This window comes from Grammomys surdaster, unplaced genomic scaffold (genome assembly GCF_004785775.1).
Source record: "Grammomys surdaster isolate TR1022 unplaced genomic scaffold, NIH_TR_1.0 345, whole genome shotgun sequence".
NCBI classification, from domain to species: domain Eukaryota; kingdom Metazoa; phylum Chordata; class Mammalia; order Rodentia; family Muridae; genus Grammomys; species Grammomys surdaster.
In genome coordinates this window covers 2,248,479-2,264,774 of record NW_021604764.1, presented here as the reverse complement: position 1 = coordinate 2,264,774, position 16,296 = coordinate 2,248,479, and the positions used below count along the sequence as shown (strand labels likewise).

Here is a 16,296-nt window from a genome sequence, read left to right as displayed (position 1 = left end):
ACCAAATTCAAACTTTCACGTACTATGATCCACTCTATACATCCTAGCCCTGAAGTTTAACCTCAAAGACGTGCCCACCAAAATAAATGAATAATACATAGCAAAGATCTGGGAGAACAGATCACAGTGAGCAGAGTGGAGTTAGTAGAACTTGAACTTGAGGAATCCAGGCAAAGAACTATAAACTTCAGCTCAAGTGTGTATGTGCATAGAGGAGAAGCCTGAGAGGATCAGGAAAAAAAAAGACTTCTATTTGATAGAAGTGGGAGACAACCAATCACAGCAGCTTTCTGAAAGAGAAGTGGACAAACTAAAGAAGGAAGTTGCTCAATCCTATACTTCTCCCTGCCTGTATGACAATAGGAGCAGACACTAGAAATTAGGCAAACTTCCAGGAGATGGCTGCCAGCATTGCACTGATTCCCCTGCACCTGCTGGGAAGGAAGTGGAATTAGGGTCAGCACTGGGATTGTGTCATGTATAGCCAGAGGATGAAGTCCTTCAAGGGGGACTAAGGGATATGGAAGGAAAAAGAGAAATAGTCTACAACAATTTAGCTTCAAGAGAGCAAAGAAGATGGCACAGAGAATGGAAGGAGAAATCCAGAAGGGAAACAAATAACAGAAAAGTTTAATTTGTACACAACTAGCAACCTTTGAGCACACCAACATTTGGCAATTGATGGACAGAAATCATAGCCACACAGTTGATACATCAAAATATCAAAAGAGAGGCCAGGGGCTGAAGCTCTGGAATAAAGCTTGAAGTCCTTCATCTGCAGAAGACTTTAAATCTGAGTCCCAAATCCATAGGCATGGAGATAGTCCGAGGAGGAGAGCAGAGAGGAAGTCCCTGCTCAAGGTAGCCTGTTCACACTAACTCTAGCTGATAGTTGGTGACGTTTAGACCATAGATCTAAACGGCTACATGTTTTGAGCTTTACTCTTTTCTTTCATTGTTTGGAATGTGACAGAATTAACAAAAGTTCATCAGTAAAATACTGGTGGCTAACACTGTTCAGCCCCCAAGATGTGAGACGTTTGGCAGGGGGAATACTGCTGGCGTTATACTGATGGCATTATACTGCTGGCGTTATTTATGAAAGCTGTCTGGGAAGTTACCATGCTCTTAGCCAGTGGAGACTAATCTATTGGAATCGATGCACCTGAAATTTTTCTGTGATCACAGTAAAATACATAAATATGAAAATCACCAAGCAATAGCCATGTTGTCCTGAGCTCAAAGCAGACAGGGGAAACTTCTAGAGCACCCAGTTTTCCCATTTCTCCATCTCTCCCCAACTATTTCCTATGTTCTTCCCAGGCAAAATCACCTGGCACCACTTTAGCTACGGATTATCATCAGCTGGAATAAATCACATTCCAAAAAATCCTATATTGGTTGTGATGTTTTTCTTTATTGATTTTCTTCTTTAACAATTTCTTGTATACATACAATGTATAAACACACACACACACACACTCATATATATATATATATATATATATATATATATATATATATATATATAAAATGCATTCTGATTACTCTCATCCACTGTCTTCTCTTATCTCTCTCCCATCCTATGCCAACAACTCTTTGTCCTTCTAACAAATCTCTCACCTCCAAGCCTTTTTCCTTTGCTTTATGACCCTCTAATTTTAACCAGGGTTTCCTGTGTGACGAAGAGTTTGCCATTATCCACTGGTATCTGATGGGCTCACCAGTACATACACAACTGAAGACATTGGCTGTTCCTCCTTAGAACCCATGAGTAACCAACAGTTCAGTGTAGAGGGATAGAACGTCCCATGAGCTCATTCTCAACCCACAACTGACTATCAACAAGTTCAGTCATATGCAGGCCAACACAGCTGCAAAGCTCAACCATAGGAAGAATGTGCTTGTCTTCTGAGCAAGGTACAAGGTTAAGGAAGCAGCCCAGAGCAGGCAGGCAGACAGGTATGTCTGCCACCACTAATTACTAACGATAGTATTGTAAGCCGTAGAACAAAGACTATTAAGACTATCCAAAAAGCACCAGGGAGACTATAAGAAAAAGTGAATTAAGCAGACAAGTATGAAAGCTCATCTTTTTAAGTGTGGGCGAGCCACACTGTGGAAGGACTCAACTCTAGAGGGCCTAACTCTGTATCGATTTTTGGATCCATTCCAAGCTAGACACTTAGCATCAACCCCCAGGGGAATAAGAAACCTCAATAGAGTGTCTCATAAAAGGTTTGGAAAATGAATGGGCTTTCACACATTGTGTGATGTCTTCCTTACACAGTGGCTTCAATGTAGTGTCAGCACTGACCTCCACAGGATTTCTGAGGAGCCTTGTCAGCCCCACCTTCTGTATCTCCCTGCACATCAAACAGAGCATCTGGGGGTAGGATGAGACACAAAATTTGAGGTAAGTGAGGTAAAGAGCCCCATGGTGATTCTGACACTCTCAGTCCAAAAAAATGTGAGTCGGAGTCACCCATGCTCACTAATGGTCACTTCACACACTTGAAAAGCTTGTCGTTTCCACTTACAGATGGCAAAAGGTCGGGAAGACATATCATACACATCTCCGAGGACGGGCTTTTCCCTGTCTAATCATAGCATATCCTCTCACCCATTATCCAATTCACGGCTCGCCTCCACTGGGCTGAGGGCCAACCGCGGCTGACTTAGACTCAGCTCCATCCATTCTGGGATCAGTTGATTCACCCCACCCCCACGCCTGCTCCGCTCACAGTAGCAGTTTCATTCCCTCACCTCATTTCACCCCTTTTCCTTGTGTCCATGGCCAAACGCACCCTTCCCATAATTCTTCAGCCTCCCACATCTCCTGCACCCCCAGAGCTTCCAATTTCTATATGATGAATCAAAAGCCCGCATCACCTTTTCTGTTTTTTCCTCTACCTAATGACACTGACTCCAAAACAGAGAGTTTAAAGTTCTACCATCTACCCCATGTGGTCTGGATTCCAAACATCAATCACCAACCAGTTCGATGGTTTTCAGATTCCAACTATCTCTGATGCCTGTTTTGTTCCTTGGTCCATTCTTGAGCTCCTGCCTCATGTTAACTATCATGATAGTTTTATATATGTTACACACACACACACACACACACACACACACACACAAACTCAGTTCCATTCACAGGTTTTAGGAATGCAGGTTTGATCACTTTGGCTCCTGTTGTGCATGGTCAAGGCAAACTGCCATGTTTTTTATCTCAATTAATGCCCCAACGTAAGCAAAGTTCTCCTAACAGTGCCTGACAGATATTAAACGCTCACAGGGGTTTGTTTCTCTTCTTCCAACACTCCTTTACCTCCACCCCTGTCCTGGATGGTTTATGTCAACTTGACACAAGCTAAAGTCATTTGAGAGGAGGGAACTTCAATTAAGAAAATGCCTCCACAAGATCGGGCAGTGGCAACGTTGCAGAGGAATTTTAAAAATTAGTTATTGATGGGGGAGAGTGCAGCCCATATGGTGGGTGGTAACACCCCTGGACTGGTGGTCCTGGGTCCTGTAAGAAGGCAGGCTGAGCAAATCATGATGAGCAAGCCAGTGAGCAGCACCCCTCCATGGCCTCTGCATCAGTTCCTACCTTCAGGTTCCTGCCCTGACTTCCCTTGCTGATGAACAGTGCTGTGGGGAAGTGTAAGCCAAATAGACCCTCTCCTCCCCAGTTACTTTGGTCATGGTGTTTGATCACAGCAATAGTCCCTCAAACTAAAACACCCACTTCTTTTTATTTCTATTTTTATCAATTATTAGGAGTATTAATTATCATGAGCATCCCGACTCACACCCCCTGTTGCACTCTACTTCATCATTCAGAGATTCCAACAATCACTGCCAGAAGAATAGGTATACACCTTACAGGCATAGCCCATTACTGATTTAATATCAGAAGCCCAGGAGCCAGGAACATCAATCCCTGTACTTGAAATTCTGAGCCAATTAGGGAAGGGAGGGCAGGACGGAAAGATCTCCACCCGCAAGAGTTTACAAATGAAGGAGAAGCAAAAGAGTTGGTGAGAGGTGTGACACCAAGAAAAAAAATCTATTTTAAAAGTTAAATGCATTAAATGCAGTGACTTAATCAATTCCTCTGTGAACATAGGAATCAGGTAACAACAGGGGCAGACATCCTACTCTGTACCACCCATTTGCCCCCAAGGAGGGTGAGCTTCAACAGAGGACAGAATGGGAGAAGAGGGAAAGAGGAAATGAGAAAGTGAAAGAAAAAGATAAAGCCCAAGGCAGGAAGGAAAGTACAGTCCAGGTCATGACTCCCCAAACTCCCCTGCCATCACCTGTTCCGTTCTTACGTCTATCCATACCCACGGGGAAATGCAAACCTTCAGCGTGCAGGAATATGACCCAACACCTTTGCGTTCCCATTTGTTCACGACCTTATGGTTCATTCCCACTTAGAACCAAGAAGCCACAGGATTAGCTCAGTTTACACAGCTGCCCAGTAACAGCCCCTCCCAAGGCTGAGCTTCTGAACAATACAAGACCTCTATTTCCTTTGGCTGTCTAGGTTGGCAGCAGCTGGAGATTCCATTTCTAATGCTGGCCTACCCAAATGTATTTTTAAGCTTAAGGTTGAATTCTATAAGGCTTAAGTCATGCCTAGCTGTTGCCAGAGGCATTGAAAAAACACACGACAGTGAATTCTCGTTTCCTGCCTGAGAACAGTTGCCCTCCTTAGCTCCTCACTATTGGGTATTGGACTTTCCATCTGCCACAGGGTATGTGTAAGAAATCTGATCATTGACAGGCTTATTGCACCTGCCTGGCTTCTCGTGGAGTACAGCTTAGCCCACTCAGATGGGAAACCAAGCGATGATACCAACCACAACATGAAGCCATTTTCATAACTACACCTCACAGTAAAACAACAGAAAACAAACATATTTCAGGTAAGAGTGGGCTTAAATGATTTACAAAGGATGTTTAGTATTTTTGGAGTAGCTGTAGCACCGAACAAGGATCTCAGAGCCTTGCACATGAGAGGCAAATGCTCTACCATGGAGCTAAATCCCCAGTGTCATTTCTAAAACTGAGTGTGTGTGTGCACAGGCGTATATGGAGGCCAGAGCATAATATCTATGGTCATTCCTTAAGTACTACCCACTTTTTTTCAGGTGCTGGGTCTGTATGCCAGCCTGGAGTTCATCAAGTATGCTTGGCTGGCTAGGCAGGGAGCTCCAGGGATCTGCCTGTCTACTGCTTGAGCTCTGGGATTATAGACATGTCACCATGCCCAGTCTTTGGTGAGTTGTGATATTTTTCAGTGCAGATTCAGGAAACTGATCTCAGGTCCCCAAGGCAAGTTCTTTATCAACTGAACCACCTCTCTAGTTCATTTTCTAAATGTTTACACCCAACCAGTAGACTGCGAGAATACTAAAGGTATTTATTTCATGATCGGACAGTATCCAGGCCCAGTGATACTGTTCAAGAGAAGTTCTCAAACATTTTATTGGATGTACCTGCTTATACCCTCCTTATAAAAATGGTCCTACAAAATATCAAGTACCTTAACAGCCTTTGGTTATTTGGGTCCTATCGATTAACATGAACCATGTTAACTATTAAAGCTAATAAAATGTAAAGATGCTTAATAATTAATTTTAGAACAATAAATGCAACATTTTTATTTTAAAACTGTTGTCTTCTAAGACAAAAACATTAAAAAGAGTAGAACATTTTAATGTTTTTCAGATATATTTTAAATATCTAAATAGAATGCCAGTGGATTCTCCTAGTTGCATCTCTGTAGACTGTTGTGACCTGTTGTTTTTGTTGAAGCATATGAAAAAAAAATCTGGCCTCTCTTAGATATGCAGTCTAAGGAAGAAGGACTCAAGTAATTTCTTCAGGTAATTGTGGGCTTTCTTTGATTTTACACCAAAAGTCAACATCTAGCACAGTTCCTTGAAGGTTAGCTGCAATGCACATAGAAATCTCATCAACCAATAAATATTGTGTGCACTGAACTTTCCTCACACTCAAGTTCACAGGTCTATCTTGCCCTTTGAATGAATCTTTTAGCAATGTGTGATTTAATTTTCTAATGTCATATAATTGTTATTTGGGGAAAACTCGATAAATGGAGAATAGTGAATTTTGCAAACTTTCCCAACTGTTGACACACTTCATTGTGAAGTATCCAAGAATCCAAACTGAAGACTGTCACTACCAATGTCTTCATAAAACTTTCTAGGTATTGTTGAACTTTCAAGTTCATGGTTGTGGCAGGTCAAAGCTCCTTCAATTTTATTGTGTACTTAGTAGCTCAAATTTTATCATTAGCAAAACATTATAGACAGCTGCACTCTCCTAGAGACAAGCTCAGGAATGGACCTTTTAGAAAAATAACTCCCCAAATCAGTCCCTTGCCCATGCCATGTCTGTATCCCTTTGCCAGGCAAGAGCTTTACTGCTGAGCACCAAGGATATCTTGGCCCTTCCCCGAGGTAGCCAAGTAAGAAAAAAAAATCATATTTAGTTCTATGAGAACTTTTCCTCAGGGACCTCATTTTCTCTAACTACTGTTCTGTGTACTGTGTTCTGAGCTCACAATTTTTTCCATTTATTTCTAAATCATTTTGGTTTGTTGAATTTTTGAAGCCCCAAATTCATAGTCTGTCAGTTTGCTGTTTCAAAGCAAGAGAGAGAGAGAGAGAGAGAGAGAGAGAGAGAGAGAGAGAGAGAGAGAGAGAGAGAGAGAGAGAGAGATTGATTGTATTGATTGGGGGAAAGGCAATTCAAACTATCAAAACAAGGACTTTTTCTTATGACAACCACTAAATGTTGGTAGGCAACAGCTAAGTTTTGCATTTTCTTTGCCACATAATTGTATTTTCTCCAAAGAAGGAATGTTCAAGAATATTTGTGCTTGTGCTCATGAAGACCAGTCTTAAGCACACTTGGGTTTCTTTTCAAGCTGTGATTACACAGCAATGGAGTTTTCTGCCATCACTAGCTGTGTGGTGCCCCTGCCTTGAGTCATACTTAGGCACAAGCAATTAAACTCAAGATTTCTTTCACTGCCCTGCAAATATCATTACAATGAAAAAATGACAGTGTTCTTTATCTTAGTGTTTATTTAGGTATTATGAAAATAGATTTGACACTTATAACATTAAGTACGTGTTGGAGCCTGAACAAGATTTCCAAGCTGCACTCTTACTCAACCTGCTTCTAGTAACATGGAGTTGATTCTAAAGCTTGCAGAGATATCCACTTAATAAAAATGTCACTACATAAGTTATAACCCAAAAGAACAAACTTGAGCTCTTTGTGTTAAGAAAATAAGTAAGGGAAAGATACAGTATATAACAATGAAGCAAAGAAATAAGATTGGGTACAGGAATTATACAACAGAAGACAGTACAGAAGTTCCAGGAAGATTTATGATCTTGAACACACAGAGTGACGAATAATAGAAAGGGAGAATGAGGCCTTGAGAAAAATTTCCCATAGCACTGCATGCGAAAGATGTCTCATTTGCTACCAAGGCAAGAGGTAAGGGATACGAACCAGGAAGCCTTTTCATGTGCTGGGGACATAGCTCCGTGGTAGAGCTCTTGTCTACTTTAACAGGTTCTGGTAATCACTCCAAATACCTAAACAAAAACCTTTCTGTGTCCCCATTCACTGTCTTCTCTCAGCACATGCACACACATATCAAGCCAAAGAAAAGCCTTCTTAAAAGGCTTTTGGAGTGGTCATTATTTGGTACACTTTCAGTTCAGTTCTTTCTACCACCTCCTCATGGCAGAACATGTGATTTGCAATGACAGCCTTTGCCTGTGAGACTTGCAAGCACATCATGAAAACCAATACTGAGTGGTCTTCAGGACTGCATGATTTTTATCTGCCTAGGAAGAATCTATCTTCTTCAACAGACAACGATTTCATCTCTATATAGACACAGAACTTTGAACATCTATATTGTTTCTATGTATCTTTCAACTGTATTCATAGAAGTTCTTAACTATGAAGTGAGGCAATATTTTCAAAGTAAGCCTTTTCATTGTTCACAATGAATTTCTGAGATATGTTTATGACTGTCATGCCGTGGACTAGCAGTAGTTCATTTTTCTTTGCTTCCTGATTCTGAGCAGCCAAATTGCCTGCTTAAGATGAAATTTGAGCATTGGAAATTGCAGTACATTAGACAGGAGAGACTCAAGCACTCAGCCCAGAGGCTCATTATATTAGAGAACAAAATCAATCCATAGGGTATCTGTTCTCATCCAGTTAACAGAGTCGGGATGAGAGCTCTTCAATCTTAAAGGACCCGAAAGCCATTGTTATCATTGCCAAAAAGTTGAAAAATATCAGTCTTATTTCTGACCCCTATGGTGCATTTCATTAACTTAGAGATTCAGCATGATTCTTGTTGAAAAAGGAATTGTCTCTCAATTAAGAGAATCAGCCATTTAGGTCTTAGAGTATTTCCTCTCAGGAAATGCTCAGATGATATCAAGAGTCCTTAGAAAATTCGAATTTCAAGTGGAATCTTTGAATGCCTACAAAGACAGAGCAGAGATACAACAGTTGGACAACTATAGGGAAGTATTGTGGAATTGTATCTATCAAAATTAGGGCAGAAAAGGAATGAGAAAATGGAACCTCAAGTAAGGACATGGGAGCCCTGTAGGGGATGTCAATAGGAAAACCACCAGGAAGAGAGACAAAGGGCTTACAGAGAAGTCTTGGATCAAAACATCTGAAAAGGATGAGGCATCTTCTTTGGTTAAATATTAGGCCAGGTAACAAGAATCCATGCACTTTACATAAAAAGAAAGTATCTTTCTAGTTCTAGAGATGCTAAAGTATGTCTATATAAATAAAACATTTTTTTCAACCTAAGCTCTCTCAAGAAACATATGAAAAGGTGCAGGTAGCATCTCTATAAACCATGATGTAAGCTTTATTTGGAACTGGCATGTTAGCTCCTCATCACTACACTAGACCTACAGTAGGCATCCAAAATACACATGTCATGTGTTGACAAGGTGGTTCTTGTCTATTGGCTTCTATGTGGTTTTCTTTTGTGATACTGGCTGATACCACTAGCTAAAAGCCTACTAGCCAGAAACAAACTCTTGTCGTCCATGGCTTTCTTTGCATGCGTAATAAAGCATCTGTGATAATCTGCTAGTCATGAATAAAACTACTGTAGATGTTACAGACTTTTCAGAGCTCTCTGACTCTCAGACCCCAACCTTATTTCTAGACAATTATGACAACATATGTGGGCTTCCTTTTCCCATTACTGGGAATTTCCTTGAGCTCTTCTGCTTCTGGCCAGGTGGTTATGGTTGTAAAGTTTATTGTGTGGGCCTTCCTCTTTCAAGCAATCCTACCCATATATTTAATAAATCTTCTTACCCAATGTTGCCATGTCATATTTTTCTACATTCCTTGATCAGCCTTCAAATCCTCACACTTGCCATATGCCACAGGCATGTTTCAACACTCTGCCAAATTTTACTATGTAAAATTTGCAGTCTTGCCATCCCTTCTTCAGATCCATTCACATCACCCATTGCTCATCATTGCTCTTCTGGTGGTCCCTATACTCTTTTCATCTTGTATTCCTTCTTAATCAACCTTGTTCCTCATTGTGAACCCTCCACAAGGGGTGTGGGATCTTTCGGCCACCCAAATCTGATGACTACTAATTACAGCACATCTCCAGTATGCTCTCTTCCCCCCCCCCATCTCTTCATCCGTAGACTTCTACTTTCCAGTTCTTGTTTTCATGTCATATACCAAACCCTTCCACGCCTTTATAACTTGGTAAATTTTAAAAACATTTTGCTCATTCCTCATTCCTCGATAACTCCCATTCACCTCTGCATCTCAACTCAGTCAGCCCCTTACTTACGAAGGCTGTTGTAAGCCATCAAAGGTGGGAGAAGAAGAAAAAATCTTCTTCTTCTGTCTACTTTTGATTCACTGTCTGGGGACTCTATAACAAACAACAGAGTAACAATGCAAAATTATAGTTTTATTTATAGAAGTTTTACATGGTATAGGAGACTTCTGCCCTTCTATGGGGCTGAAGAAACCAATAAATTGTTAAACTTGTGTTTTTAATAGAGATTTGATGAAGAATATAGAGTCCTGGTCAGGGCTGGCGGGATGAGTCAGCTGGTGAGCAAGCTTGCTCCCAAGCTAGACAATCTGAGTTTCAGAACCACAGGCTGGAAGGGATTACCTGACTCCCCTTCCCAACACCCACAAACACAGTGGCACGCACCCCACTCACATATAAACAAACAAACAAACAAATACACAAATGTAATTATATATATTTTAAATGGTATAATCAAGGAGTAATAAATCAGACTCATTGCTTAGGTTCTGCTCTGTATTCTTGGTGAGAAATGAGGATGTGTCTTTCTTCTGTGTATAGGCAGTGGCATGTCTCATATGAGTGCACCACTTTGGAGAAGAGCATCTTCCCATGCAATCAATTTCTCAAATTTCACCAGTTTAGTGCCACAACCTGTGGGACTGAATCTTGACCATGTCACAAACATGGGCCAAGCACTCCTCACAGGTGTCCTTAGCATCCTGTGCAGGATGAAATGGAGGCATGTGCTACCCTGATACCGACATTCTGTTGGGGTGACTTTTCCCCTTCTGGACCACAGCTAAGTGAGCAATGTACTTGTTACACGAGGCAGTGAGCTCAGTAAGCATCTCTTGAGCTGCTGACAAACAACCACTACATAGGAATGGAAAGCTTTCTATGCTATCACCAAGATGCCAGGAATCTTCCAATCACCATTTTCTCTAGAGTGCTGTGCTTTTTAAAGAACAAATTCAAAGAAATTCCCTGGTTATGAAAAAACAAAAGAATACAAAACAAAGCAAAAGCAAAGCCTTTATATTTCCATGGTGAAGGAAACTCTTTCCACACCCACTGGCACAAATGTGCAATAAACACCCACTCCAATATCAAGACACCTATTAAATTATCTTTTATTACATTACTACCACTATAAGTTCATTCATACAAATTTTTTTGCGTGCTTTACATGTTTAATCTCTATTTTCTGACTCCACATGGGCTAGTTAGCAAAACCCAGTGAATTGATAATTAACAGCCTCTATTGTTTAATCAAAAGTGATAAATACAGCACTCTAGGATTTATTACCCCAAATGCCTTAGAATAAATCATCAAGCTGAAGGCTGGTTTTTCTTTTTAAAACTGTAAAAATAATCTGTGCTTTAGCACAGTGTTCTTTGTTGTACTTAGAGATGCTTTCTCTGATTTGCTAAGATAATAAATGAGTGTATCTAAAAATAAGTGGCTTTCAAGTAACCTGGGGAATCAGTCTTTAACGTAACCGTTAACAAGCAAATCTTTATATGACTAGCTTTAGCTGTGACTGGGATTCCACAGCCTGATGTCTTTATACACAGGCCACATTTTTCTATGAAGTGAATTAGATTTCGACAACATCAGCTGGTTGACCTGTCTATCTTGGTCATCTCTCCTGGTATAGTATGTGGACAAGTCTATGAAATGGCAAGGACCACCAAACTCTGCAAAACATACAATAGAAAAACAGAAGTACAAGAAGACAATGTAGAGAATTTGTCCAAAGCAAACTACTTTGACCTTAAGGTCCACTCTTCACAGCACAGACTTTTACAGACTGTGTGTGCCCAGGGTTATATTGTTCTCTGTCCCTTGACCCACTCTCATGGTCTTAGCATTTAATTGGGTTGTTCTCCTTCCTTTATTTTGTTCCTTGGTTACAGTCATTTGTTTTGTGTTAGCAGTTATCCTCCCAGAATTTGCTCTATGGGCGATAAAGAAGGAGACTACAGCACAGAGCTAGCAAGAACTGCTTAAATCGATGATCTGTAATGACTCACTTGTCCATAGAGGGAATGAGCCAGAGCCTCACAGAATAGGTGGATCAAACACATTACAAAAGAAATAAGACACAAGAGAGCCTAGGTGAGTGGTACTTCCCAAATAGAGGAGGAAGAATGGACAAAGGGGTGAGGGTGGGGTTAGGGAGGATGATGCATCTGAAGGATGAGTAATTTGATATGGATAAAACATTAAGTACAAAAAAATGGTAGGAGATATGAAGATGGGAATGAAATCCAAGGTTAGACCCCTGAGATTGAGTTAGTCATCAGTCTAGTTTGCACAGAAATGTAAGGGAAAGTGAAAGAGGGGGAAATTTTTCAATACTACACAGAGATAAGTGGTCACCCTACACCAAGAGATAGCTGTGCTATGCTTCAAGAGGATTTGTCATTCTCTGTAGGTAGGAGAGAAACAGAAGAATTTCACTACATACAACATTGGATAATTTACTTCTATCAAACTATGTACTACACCATCCTTTTAAAACAGGGATTCCAGTTCATTGCAGAGTGTTGAAATCATGTTAGTGACCATAGACAGCCATTCTGGTTATGAATAAATTAGAAGCATTACAGCAGATGCTAAAGAAAAATTCTGTTTCATGGTGTTAGTATTGAACAGGCATGCACACATACATGATTTATGGTTTGCGGAGGGTACAGGGAGAAGTCATTATCATTTCTACTATTAATACATTTCTAATAATTAATACATTAAATTCTAAAGTTGCCTCTATTTTTTGTTCTTTCTCAATCAATTATTTTCCTGCTGTGATACTCCTGAGACATGACATTTACACAAGATATCAGGATGAGCCGAAATGGCTGATGGCCATTGGCAAAGGAGACTGAGCCAGCTCTATTTTAGTAACTACTATCTAGGTGTATATGGAACATACAACCCACTCATAGGGCACTGAAAATCTCCCACAGAATTTCCAAATCAATCACATCTACTTTTTAATTGACCAGCAAGCAGAAAGGAGAAAATACAAGCTCAGTCACTGAAAACTGATACTTAACCTACATTTGTAACTATTCCAGTATCTCCACAAAATTAGAAACCCCACATTGCTCTGCCAGCCATGCAGGAGCAGAACATGCTCTCGCAGATTATGTCAGCACAAATGCTGAGTGACACTCTAGGCTTTGGGTATTGGCCATTTGTCCAATCAGCACAATCTTTATACCTTTTTTTAGAAAGCAAATGGCTATCTGAAAAGCTTCTACAAATACCCAGCCTGAGACCTGGCACAGAGTGCCTTATTTGAATGGCTAACTTCATGGTATGAGACAGCATTCAGGACAGATTTACCCCGTTCTTAAAAAGGCTTAAACCTGCCTGATACTACATGCATTTTTTTTTAATTCAAAGACTTTACTTTAGCTACAGCCATGTACAACCATCTGTCTCTCTGAATGAACATAGGCTTGTATATATTCGATTTGAAAGAGAACAAGCTTTGGCAGAAAGAATTGTAAAGTGGTGAAGGACTAAGATCATGTCAAAGAGTGACAAAATACACAATGTAGCAATTAGCTCTTCTATCTCCTTTTCTCTAGCAGGCTGTCCTATTCGAGGTCACTTCTTGACTTAATATCAATTCAATTAGATGTTTCCTAACCAATCACAGAGTTTCAAAAATATCAGAATAGATGCACAGATTTAACATCTCTAGTTTGAGGAATAGGTAGTGATAATCCAAACAGGAGACTGCATTTCTCTCAGCATGCAGAAAGTTGGCATATTATGCTTGTGACTTAATGTATAACATAGACTCACATTGGTTGTGTGTTTATTCATTGCCATTGTGCGAGAGGACTTGAGCTATATAAGAATAATCTAGAATTTCAAGGCTTAAATCTATACCTTAGTAATGCTTGTGTGTATATTAATTGCTAGCTCAAATCACATCCATATCCATAGTTTCAATATGATACATCATCATATATAAGAATGTGGATGTTCAGGAAACATTTTCTAGTCATAGATGAGTATGTATCCATATAAGTATACACACAGTTATTAACTCCAATTTCATCTGGGTGATCAAAACATACGTCTCCCCTCAGATTCAGTCTCTGCTGTATAAGTGACTCTTTGCAAAAGGATAGGGCATGGTCAAGAAAAAGATGGGGCGTAATGTCTAATGTAAGAGAAGAGAGAACTCCTTGAGTGTTTGACATAAGTTCTTCATGAACGGCAAGAAGACTCACACTACTTGATAAAGCGATTATTGTAAGTTAAAAGTTTAAGTTATTTTATTTTTACTTTTTTAATTTTATGAACTTTATTATAAAAACACCTTTAAAAATAAAGACATCACACACAGAAATGAATTGGACTCAAAATGTTGATGAACTTCTGTATAGTTACTGTAGACATTCCAAATACAAGCTGAAGAAATTTCCCATTAAATTTTATACCTTCAGAATCCAGTATATTTTATACACTTATTTATTGCCAAACCCAAAAGTTCCATAAAGAACTAGAGCTGGGAAGGCAATCAACTTTATTCTTTCATAATTCATGTCCATCACCTGTACTCAGTTCTTCCCAATCCCCTTGCAGTTAGCCTTTCTTTCTTCTTCTTTTTTTTCTTATTATACTATAGCCACACGTACAAAGTATATATATATATATATATATATATATATATATATATATATATATATGTACATACAACATACATACACATTATTGTCTAGATTCTGCATATAATAGAGGAACATGTGATTTAAAATTAAAAACATTTAACCAACCTCAAATACCTTTAATTCAACTTTTTTTACAAAGACTTAGAAACTCACATAGTTACATCCGTAATGCTAAATTTGTCTTTATTTTATGTTAATTTATGTCTTTATGTTAATTAACCGAATGACAAGCTTACTAAGGCCCTATCAAAAAAAGTTCTGTTCTGAGTATACTGTGGGACTTTACACAAAGGATCAAAATAGAGCCTGTCTCAAAAAGTGGTAATATGGTTGGGTTGGAAAACTCTGGCAACAGAGCATGGGAAAGTGTGGCAAATGCCTGAGATGGCACAGCACACTGCAGACAGCATGTGGTAGCTGGAACATGAGGTGGGCTCTGTGAAGGGCGAGCTGCAGCACTGACATGTGCTTAGTGTGGGAACTGGGACTCTGTGGACGAGGAGCAGTAGGAGCCAGTCACAGGAGCAGGGACATGTCTTCAGGAAAGCACAGTTCAATGAGACTACAGCAGATGGTTGAATGGCTTTGGTGGCTAGAGAGTCAATGAGCAATAAGTTATCCTCTCAGGCTGTAAGTGACCCAGGGCAGTTATTTTTATTTTCTGGTCCTGTTTCAGTACAGAAGAAAACTACTCATTTTTCTAAAATTTTTTAATAACCTTGAAAAATTCAAGCAATTATACATTAAGTCAACACTATCAAATTCAGAGTGTTAACCAATGCCAACAACTCAAATTAACACTTCCTTACATGTTACACCTTTGCTTTATAGCAGGAAAATGTGAGAAACTAAGCTTGAAAGTGGATACCCTGACATATCTAGTACATACTTTGCATAATATAAGCATTCAGGGTGTGAACTCTCTATCTCCCAACTCGTCTCATGGGTTTTTGTTTGTTTGTTTGTTTTGTTTTGTTTTGTTTTTTGTTGTTTTTGTTTTGTTTTCAAACCAGAAACAGTATAGTTGGGGGTAGTGAGTATAGGCTTAAAAGTAATATAGTTGTTTGGTGTCTGCTTTTTTGTTTTGTTTTCTTTTCTGTTTCTTGTTTTTGTCTTTCTATGTAGCCTTGGCTGTCCTGGAACCCACCCTGTAGACCAGGCGGCCCTCAAACTCAGAGATCTGCCTGCTTCTGTCTTCCTGTTCAAGGATTAAAGGTGTGCACCACTACTGCCTGGCTTTTTTTTCTTTTAAAGATTTGTTTATGTTACTTTAAAAATTACGCATATGTATGTATGAGGTATGAGCATTTGATTTTGAGTGCCTGTGGAGACTAGAGGTATCAGATCCCCTGGAACTAGAGTTACAAGCAGTTATGAGTCACCCAACATGGGTGCTGGAAATTGAAACAGCAAGTATTTTTATCCACTAAACCACCTCTCCAGTCCCTTTAAGTTTCAGTGTAGCTCAAGGAGAATGAAGGCTCTTAACCTACTGAGTACTAGGTGACAGTTATGTGTCACCACATCTAGGTTTCTTTTTGGATTAATGACTGCTACAAGCTGTCTAACTTTTGTCAGCTACACCTAATACTTTGATACCACTTTCAAGGCTAATGGGAATTTGATGAATACTTAATGAGGGAACAAATGAAAGAAAGAAAGAAAGAATGAATGAATAAATATTGCACTCTGAACAATTAGAAGGG

General features: G+C 39.6%; 1 protein-coding gene across 2 annotated transcripts in view; it reads right to left on the bottom strand.

Annotated features, from left to right (window-relative positions):
• The window catches only part of Dync1i1 (dynein cytoplasmic 1 intermediate chain 1), a 290,802-nt gene that overhangs the window by 261,513 nt on the left and 12,993 nt on the right, over window positions 1–16,296 (bottom strand). The window contains exon 1 of one of the 2 annotated variants that reach the window (XM_028779148.1): window positions 4,326–4,398. The exons of the other annotated variant lie outside the window; for it this stretch is intronic. The gene's annotated coding sequence lies outside the window, so the exon portion shown is untranslated. Of the gene's footprint in view, window positions 1–4,325; window positions 4,399–16,296 lie in introns of those variants that run through there. 2 annotated transcript variants of the gene reach the window in all.